The sequence below is a fragment of the Callospermophilus lateralis genome, chromosome 17 (assembly GCF_048772815.1).
Source record: "Callospermophilus lateralis isolate mCalLat2 chromosome 17, mCalLat2.hap1, whole genome shotgun sequence".
Lineage (NCBI taxonomy): Eukaryota > Metazoa > Chordata > Mammalia > Rodentia > Sciuridae > Callospermophilus > Callospermophilus lateralis.
Window position 1 is genome coordinate 74,049,805 of NC_135321.1, and position 10,296 is coordinate 74,060,100.

General features: G+C 40.8%; 1 pseudogene; it reads right to left on the reverse strand.

The window, feature by feature from the left end:
• Positions 1–3,775: 3,775 nt before the first annotated feature.
• LOC143382927 (golgin subfamily A member 7 pseudogene) lies at positions 3,776–4,187 on the reverse strand (annotated as a pseudogene).
• Positions 4,188–10,296: the final 6,109 nt, after the last annotated feature.

The window sequence follows — 10,296 nt, forward strand, 5'->3', positions numbered from 1 at the left end:
ATCCTTGTTTGTATGTGGTGCTGAGGATCGAACCCGGGCCGCACACATGCCAGGCAAGCGCGCTACCGCTTGAGCCACATCCTCAGCCCCTTGTCTAAGCATCTTAAACATTCAGTACAAGTTATACAATTACATCATTCATTTTATTTATGATTTCTAGCAGTTTATGAGTGATATGGAGAAAGTGATGATCAAAAAACAAACTCTTGTGAAGAAAATAATTCTCCTAGAGAAAATAAAAGGCACAAGGAGACAGGTCTCCCTGTCATTATTTTGGTTTAATTAGCAAAGGTATACATACATACAAATATATATATAAATATTTGTGGTGCTGGAATGAAACTAGGGCTTTCAGTCTACCACCGTGCTATATTGCAAGCCCTATTAGAAATCTTTTCCTGTTTATTTTACCACACTTCAAATTAGCAAAGGATACTGTCTTGAATCAATGCAGAGTTGGGGAGAAATAAATCATGCCTGTTGCAAGGAGGGAGAAAAATAATGAAAAAAAAAAAATAAGGCAGTTACCTTTAAGGATGATTCTTGGCAGAAGGAAGTGGTAATTCACAGAGAGAGGGCAGTAGCTGTGGAAAGATAGTTCCTGTCTACTGCCCAGGATTTGTTCTTGTTTGCAGACTCCATTTGATTTAGGGCAGACAGGAATTGAAGGATAAAATAGCAAAATCTGTTGAGAGAGGCAACCTAGGATCTCTAATCAAAGGTTAACTTAGGGTGAAAATTGCTTGCCCCTTCAAATAGGATCCTAAATTTTAATGGTCATGTCTTGGGTATGTGTGGCTGTTCAGTCTTCTTTAGAAAGGAAAATCTGCACTCACACAGTGGCTCAGTCTGTTCAAGCTACTGTAACAAAGTACCAGAGGCTTGGATGCTTAAACAACAAATTTATTTTCTCACAATTTTGGAAGCCGGAAGTTTAAGATCAAGTTATTGGAGGAGTTGGATTCTGCTGAGGCCTCTCTCCACGGCTTGTGAATGGTCTCTCCTCTCTGTGACCTTAGATGGTGAAGTCTGTGTGTGTCTGTGTCCTAATCTCCTCTTATAAAGACCTCAGTCAGGTTGAACTCTGTGCCACTCTAGTGAACTCATTCTACCTTAAAGACCTCTGCAGAGACCCTCCAAATGAATGGCACTTTCCAGGGGTTGGGACTTCAACAAATAGATTTGAGGGGAGGGATAAGACAACAGAGGGTTATGACAGACCCAGAAAATAATACAATTGGCCTCTAGCCAGGATTAACTTGGGGAAGCCTTTATTGGGAAGTTAGTCCATGACCTGGGAACTATGCCATGTACATCCTTTCTGAAGGAGACAAAGTCTAACCAGTCATTAAGCACTGGTGGGATGCATTTGGCTGATTAGAATAGCAGGAGTCCAGTGGTATGTGTTCTACCTCCAAGGAGCAAGACATTGACAAATTTAAAATGCTTAGTAACAGCTAAGTCAGATATGTTGATGAGGCACTAATGTCTCTCATTTAAAAATGATGGAAGGCCAGGCATGGTGGCTCACACCTGTAGTCCCAGCTACCTGGGAGGCTGAGGCAGGAGGATTGCAAGTTCAAGGCCAGCCTGGGCAACTTAGTGAGATCCTCAACAACTTATCTAGACAGTGTCTCAAAATTTAAAAAAATTAAAATGGCTGGAGATGTGGCTCAGTGGTCAAGCACCCCAGATTCAATTTCCAGTGCCAAAAATAAATAAATAAATAAAAATAAGAAAAGAAATTTTCTGCAGCATGAACAAAGCTCATATAAAGTGCATATTGAGAAGTGCCATGGTTACTTATATCTGTCATCCATAGACAGAATCAATAGTGCAACTGGCCATGAATCCATCAAACCCCTTCACCTGCCCTGTGCTTCTGGAGTAAGTATTCTAAAGAGGCATGGATGGGACCATGGTTCAGTGTGGGGAAAATGAACCCTTTAAATGAGATGTAAATAAGCACTTAAATGTAAGGAGTATTCAATGAGCATGTTAATTCTTAGCAGCACGTCACATCTCTGTCTGAAAATGGGAAGACACGTGGAAGCCAGGAGGCACAGTGGCAGAGGATACACAGCCAGTGTTCACAGAGTGTCCTTCAGGTGAGCCTTCCCAGGGACACGGCAACATTGTTACCTTGAGAAAGATTTTATAACTGTGATTCTTTGTTGTTGTTTTGTTTTGTTTAAGAAAAGTTTTACTAATGTGTTGATATTTCAGCAAAGTTATTGCAATGGGTTTAAAAGGCAGACACATATAAGAGGCTATAAAGTAACAAAGTTTTATACAATTAAAATATTGCACAAACCTATGGGATTTATTGAATAACTACCACATCCAGAAAAGAAATTACATCTGAAAGGTTAAATCCAGGATTAGCATCTACAATATCCCTGAAAGTAAAACTTTTAACTACTTCATTCTCTCCTAATATATTTCTTAACTTTCTCCCAAATACAGTGCTCTCAAACCCAGAAAAGAATGAAGGGCATAAGAAACCCAAACACTAGGAACACACAGACAAAAGAAGAGCTATAAATATTGATTCAGACTTAAGAGTTTAACTTGGAAGTTAAATTAACTTATTTGAACCAATTATAAGATTTCTGTGCACTGAATACTCTAAGAGGCTGCATGAGGAATCTATAAATCATAAAGTTGCCAGTAGGATTAAAAATTAGCAATTTACAGTATTATGCCTATCAATTTTTTTCTCATAAGTTATATTTATAACAAAACTATAATTAAAATATTTACTATATTTGCTTATTACCCATTCAGGGACACAGCAGGGACATATGTGTTTGATGGTTTAGCATTCACTTTATTGTGCTTACTTATTTGTGTAATGAACAAACAACACATACCATGTCTTTCCAACATTCAAGGTAATGCAATAATAACATAAAAATCTCCAAAGAAAATAACCGGAAATTGCATTCAATACTGCTTTAATTAGGTATAACTGCTATAGTAAAACAAATAACATTATACAGTATTTTTTTCAATGAGCTTCGGTTTGAAAACTGAACAACAGAAATCAATCTCAAGGGACTGGGGATGTGGCTCAAGCGGTAGCGCGCTCGCCTGGCATGCGTGCGGCCCGGGTTCGATCCTCAGCACCACATACAAACAAAGATGTTGTGTCCGCCGAAAACTAAAAAATAAATATTAAAAAATTCTCTCTCTCTCTCTCTCTCAAAAAAAAAAAATCGATCTCAAGATTTGAATCATGGCAAAACTGGTAGTTCTTTGAAATCTGGGAAATGCATCAGCATAATCACAGACATAGTCTATCCCTCACCTGGAAAAAAGCCATTTATTAATTTGGGGGAATAAGACTGAACATTCAATAATATAAACTCATTGAAGACTAAAGCCACCTGAAAAACTGGCCCAAGGAATGAATAGATTTCATGGTACTGGTGGCAAGTAAGAAATAAATAAAACTTTGCATTGGGCTGACCAATTGCATATTTTATAATCACTTTGAATAAAAAAATGTGAAATGCTTCATTGTGTTTTCTCAGAAACAAATCAAAAGATTACAGAATCCTACACAATTTAAAGACACAAAGTGGATGCTGAGTGACCAGAGGTCACTCCAGGTGTGGAGTTTTAGAAAGTTAGTCCTTGGAGTAAATGGCACTGTGCCTCTTGGCAGCAGATACAAAGGAATGATGCTCTGCAGAGGAGGTAGGGACCCTCTGTGATCAGCCAGTGGGCAGATGAGGGTCCCAGCTGGATGTGGGATCTTTAATTTTATGGTTTATCTCCCACTGCTCATGCCTCTCTCTTCATAAATGGTAATTTCAATAACTGGAAGTCCTCTCTCAATAGGGTCTGTCAGGAGGAGGCCTTGGGGAGCATGTATCTTCTCACTCTGTTCTTGAATGTACTTGGAGACTTTCTTCAGAACCTTCTCATAGTGAGTTTCCATACATAAGGAAATGGTATATACTCTTAAACAAGCCAAACAGCCTTCAAGATACGATCGGCCCCAAGCTTCTCTGCTTCTGCATAAAGGTTATTTAGAGTTCGAACTCTCTCTTCAAACTGCTGCCTATCAATCCGGTTCTCAGCTCCGCGGGGAACTTGGTCTGGAACTGGCAGCGTGTACCACTGCTGTAGTCTCCTTGAATGAATACCTTCCCGGACACTGGAGCCTGCTGCGGCCTCATGGCCAGGACAGGACTAGCCGCGCTTAAGTCTTTGACTCCTCTATAACTGTGATTCTGAAAGAGTCTCCTTGGATGTTCCAGAGTTGCCATCCCCTGGAACTGGTCGGAAATGCAGATTCTTGGGCCCTACCCCAGACCCACTGAATCAGGATCTCGGAATGGACCTGGGAATCAGGATTTGAACAGGCAGGATCTCTGTGGAGGGGAGCTAGTAGAGCAGACAAAAGCCCAGAACACAAACAACAAATCCAAACAACAAATCCCATTTTTTATTATAAGTATATCCTAGTTATTGAATGGGACACACTTAATAGTAAACGGCTTGTGGGGTTAAGGGTGTATTTCAGTGGTAGACGGCCTAGCATGCACGAGGCCTTGGTTCTATCCCTAGCACTGCAAATAGGTAAATATTTCTTAAAAGGCCTGGTGGCACTCACCTGTAATCCTAGTTACTTGGGAGACTGAGGCAGGAGGATCCCAAGCTCAAGTCCAGCTTGGGCAACTCAGAGAGACTCTGTCTCAAAAGAAAAGATAAAAAATTTAAAAAGGGGCTGGGAATGTATCTGTGATGGAGTGCTCCTAGTAACATACAAAACAGATAAACAATAAATATAAAGTTAAAATTTAATTTTAAAGAGAGGGTTGGGGATATAGCTCAGTGATAAAGCATTTGCCCAGCATGTGCAAGACTCTCGGTTCAATCCAAGAAAGAAAGAAAGAAGGAAGGAAGGAAGGAAGGAAGAAATAAATTGTATTTAACAAATATTCACATAATTCACATTTAACTGGGATGATTTATATAGAAGCCTTGCTTCCAGAGGATTTGGATTAATATCAAAGTTGGGAAAACACAGGGTTGGGGATTTTTGCCAGGTTAAAACCCTGTTCTGGCTATTTCCATGTTGAACTCTGAATACCTTATTTTCTTAGAGACCTTCTCACTCATATTTTCTCCCTCCCCACACACCTCTCCCTCTCTCTCTCTCTCTCTCTCTCTCTCTCTCTCTCTCTCTCTCTGCAGTTCTGGGGGTGGAGCCAAGGCCTCATTCATGTCAGGCAAGCCTTCCACCACTGAACCTCAGCACCAGGTCTCCTCCCTTTTCTTAGTTGTGACTGCATGTTCTATAGACAGTCTCTTCCTGAGTCTGAATACAGGTTCACTCAAACCAGACACTTGTGATGTGCCGGTGTGCTCATCTGGTATATACCAAAAAGGGTTAGACGTGGGGTTGCCCTTCCAAATTCCCTGGTTCCACAGCTGTGGTTGTAGCCAACTGTGGATCAAAAATATGTGAAAAAACATTGCGTCTGTTCTGAACCTGTACAGACTCTTTTCCTTGTCAGTATTCCCTTAGCGATGGGAATGATTTACACAGCATTTGCATTGTATTAGGTATTATAATTAATCTAGAAATTATTTGAAGTATATGGGAGGACATGTGTAGTTAATATGCAAATACCATGCCATTTTATTTATTTATTTATTTTTTAATATTGTTTTAATTTTATTTATTTTTATGTGGTGCTGAGGATCAAACCCAGGGCCTCGCATGTGCTAGGCAAGCACTCTACCGCTGAGCCACAACCCCAGCCCTATTATGCCATTTTATACAAGGGACTTGAGCATCCACATATTTTGGTTCCTGCTGAAGCTGAGGGATGACTGCCCAGCTATTATAGGGAGAAGGACTACTGTCCACCAGCATTTACCATGCTAAAAACTCTCATGTTCTTTCTTATCTCTTTTCTTTCTTTATTTTGTGCTGGTGACTGAACCAGGGCATGCTAGGCAAGTCATCTACCACTGAGCCACATCCCCAGCTCTCATTCCTGATTTTTTTTTTTGTTGTTGTTTGTTTGTTTTTTGGTACTGGGAATTGAACCTATGGTCCCTTAACCACTGAGCCACATCCCCAGCCCTTTTTACATTTTATTTAGAGACAGGGTCTCACTGAGTTGCTTAGGGCCTCACTAAGATGCTGAGGCTGGCTTTGAACTCATGACCCTCCTACCTCAGCTTCCAGAGCTGCTGGGATTGTAGGCATGTGCCACCACACCTGGCTCATTCCTGTTCTTATACACACAGTACAAAATCATTTTGGATTAAGATCTGTTCTGATATTTGCCCATTATCTTAAAGCATTACTATTTGTTTCCACTGAGGAAGGCTCCAGGGCATCTCTGTGCACCTGTTCCTCTAACAAGGGTTCTCCAAGGACAGGAATGCTGGGCACAGTCAACTCCAGCTCAGTCTGCATGATGTCCACCTGCACCAGAAAATTCATGAAATAGCACATTTTTGCAATTACGGAGATTACAGTCGAACCCTGTACTATAATTTCTTTGACTAGCAAAGTGACACATCATTTTGGAGGAATGAAGGGTCTCAGAAAACGACTTTCTGACTTGAACCTTAGACAACATATGAACACAGAATTGTGTAACTAGGCTTAGAGAGTTAGAAAAGGGAGGCCAAAAATTGTGGGATTCCAAAAGCCAGCAATATCAATTATTGACCATATCAGTTTTGGTCCTTAGATCAATAATTTGGGTCAGTTGAACAAAGTATGCAATCCTCACGTTGGTCTCCCTGTTATTTCTCCCTCCCCTACCTTTTTGTCTCATTTTGCCTACTCTCTCTCTCTTCATGTGTGTGTGTGTGTGTGTATACACAAATTTTCTCTGCCTTTTCATATGAATGACTTCTTAGTTCTAGGTTGTTTGCTTGTTTTGCACTACTGAGGATGGAACCCAGGACTTTGTGCATTCTAGGTAAGCCCTCTTACTATAGAGCTACACCCCTAGCCCTCTAGGTAATTTTTTAAAAATGGCCCCCAAATGAAAAAAATTTTTATTGGTTGTGGCTAACTTAGAAAGAGCTTAGACTGTGATAAGCACATCAGCTTGCCCAAGCTCATAAATGCATTTTTAAGACCCTGAAAATGGCTCAGCCTTTGTTCTGTATTTGGTTTCATGCCTGCACATGTACATATTCAGAAAGTTTAGTCATCAATTACTCCTGCATTCAAAGAAAATGAAAAATTCATGCTTCAAAATTGTTGAAGTGGGAGCCAGGGGTATAAATGGTGGAACATTTGCTTATCATGAACATGTGAGGCCCTGTTCCATTCCTGATAACACTTCTCCTACACCGCCACAAAAGTTGAAGGGCATATTCCTGTGTTGATCCTGGTTGGACACTGAGCTACATGGAACTATCAATGGTAAAAGAACCTTTAATGTGAAGGACAGAGGGAATGGTATATCACAGTATTTATGATAGTAAGTGATCAACTAAGAATGGTTTACTTCATTTCACTGAATTATTGATTCAAGATATTAAATCAATTGGCTAAGAAATTGGGAGGGTCACATAATATCTTACCAACATGTTATACAGAGAAATGGAGGTAAAGTATACTCTGTTCTGATTACACATTGGATTACAAACAAAAAACATTAGCCCTTAATGTCTGATGAAACTTTTGAAATTAAAATGTTTCTTCTTTGTAAATATATTTTTGTTTTTGTACCAGGAATTGAAGCCAGGGGTACTTAACCACCAAACCACATTCCCAGACCTTTTTATTTTATTTTATTTTATTATTTTTTTATTTTGAGTCAGGGTCTGGCTAAGTCAGTTAAGGCCTTGATAAGTTGCTGAGGCTGGCTTTGAACCTCCTGCCTCAGCCTCCTGAATCTCTGGAATTACAGACAAGTGCCTCTGCACCTGGTTACAATGTTGTCAACCTTCTAATGGTGCAAAAGCAATGTGCTTTCAGAAGGAACTACCCTTTGACTTTGGAATTTTGATCTTTTCCCAGGCTAGTGGTAAGTGGCACGAACCTCTCTCATGATTCTGGGCAGAATCAGTGAGTCCCACAGTCAGCCCCGCAACCACTGGAGAATTAACACTGCAGTCCGCTGCGTGGCTAAGCTGTGATGTCCAGGTTATGTACATAATGCACCTTCAACTCACGATATTTTCAACTTACGATGAGTTTATCAGGACGGAACCTCAATGGGAGTGGAGAAGCATTTGTATTCTCGTATAATACACAGGCAGGTTAAGTTGACAAAAGAAGGAATGGGGTTATGAGGACATTATTTAAAAGTGTAAAGATCAGCAACCAAAGAATCAAAATGAATTGAGACTTTACAGAATAGTAAGGAGAAAACTGTAATATAAGAGTTCAAAGAAGAGTAATAATTACCAGAAAAGAGTTAACATGGGGGATCCGAGTGTGGGGAGGAAAACTTTTCCTCAACCAACTCGGTTCTGAGTGCTTGTGAGGTGGGAGGCTGCAAATTAATCAACAGACAAATGAACAGAAGAAAAATTTACTTCAGAGGTATTCAGGAGCACCCAAAAAGGAGTGGCTCTCAAACAGCCAGAAAAACGGTTTGTAGATCAGTGTGATTAAAAAGGGCAGAAGGTTAGAAATTTAGTGGGACAGCATGTGAACATATGTATTTCTGTTTGTTGGTTGGTACTGGGGATTGAACACAGGGCACTGGAACACTGAAATAAGCCCCAGACTTTAAAAATTTTTATTTTGAGACAGGGTCTCACTAAATTTCTCAGGCTGCCCTCAAACTTGCAATCCTCCTGTCTCAACCTCCCAAGTAGCTGGGTTTAGAGGCCCGAGCCACCATGCCTGGCTTATGTGGAAGGTTTTAACGGGCTTATTTAACTCAGCTGTTCATCTTGGTGCAAATAGATGGTTTCCTTCCTGGCTGGAAGCTGCCCCAGAGAAGGGATTTAAGGCAGCTTTATTCTCAGACAGCTTTGCTTCTCATCAGACAAGGGAAGCTCAGAACAGCTCCTGTGTCTGCTGCTTCATGTCTTCAGTCTAAAACCATCTTTAGGCCCTTCTGGTGGGGCATGGGGCCCTTCACTGGGAAGCAGTATTTCAGGTCAGGACACAGGGCAAAGGGGATTTTCACGTAAAGCTTTCTCACCTGTACTATTCGATTTCCCTCCTTACCTGTGAGGATCATGGACAAACAGGAAGTCAATCCCTTCCCCAGTTTGACCCAGTAACTGTGACTGGAGGGAGGCCTGGGGCAGGGTTGTCACAGGTCCTGTCAGGGACTGGCCAGAAAAGCCATGCAATGGATACCAGCTGAGGCAGGTGCAGCAGGAGTGTCACCTTCTCCCTGCCTCACTTCTGGGGACATCTTGAAGGAAGTTTTAGGGAACTATTAAGATAATAAATGAGGCACTCGATAATTATAGTTATTCAGAAGTTTTTAAAAATTATTTTAAGATACTCGATTTTCAAAACAGGTCACGATGCCAAGTGTGTGGCTCCTTTGACCGTTGAACCAATTCCAAATGCTTGCTCAGCAGCTGAGCTTCAGTAGCTTGTTTGGAAAGTGACTTAAAAATCCGTGTAAAACAAATATTCAAATAGTTTCCATAGGAACTCAGATAAGTGTGACCCCCCATCTTCTAGTCTTCTATGTTGCTGCATCTGTGCCAATCTTACTTTTAGATATTTATAAGAGTAAGATGTTTATAAGAGTGAGCAAGAGTATAAAATTAGCAGTAATTAAGTTAAATGCCCCCCCCCCAATCCCTTAATGCAAGCTAAACTCTGAGTTCACAGTGATAGGAATGCTTTGTACACATCGATGCTCGTGGAAGAACAAGCTGTCACATGATATTTCATTCTATTTCCCAAGCACAAGACATTGGTAGACAGCCAAGGAGCTGGTCTTCCACTTACAGCAGGAAGCCATGGTTCTGGATTTGCTACATAGTTGGCATGTTGGTCCTGATAACATATAATAGAGAGTGGGCCTCTGGAATCCAGTGGAATTCCACTCTGGGATCCACTCAATGATCCAAGCCTTCACATGTTGGTCCCCGTATACTACTAGATGAATTATACTTTGGATCTTTTCTGCATCAGGAGATTTACATGTGCATGAGCATAAAGTATGCAATTAAATGATTTGTATACTCCGTCACTCCGTATGTAAACATGTGTTGACTCCACTCATCTTTGCCATCAGAGTCTTTGATATGATTTTTTGTGGGGGTGGGCAATTATGCTAACTGCAATGTGACAGCTGCTGCCTGGCTCAGCTGTGATTCTCACTG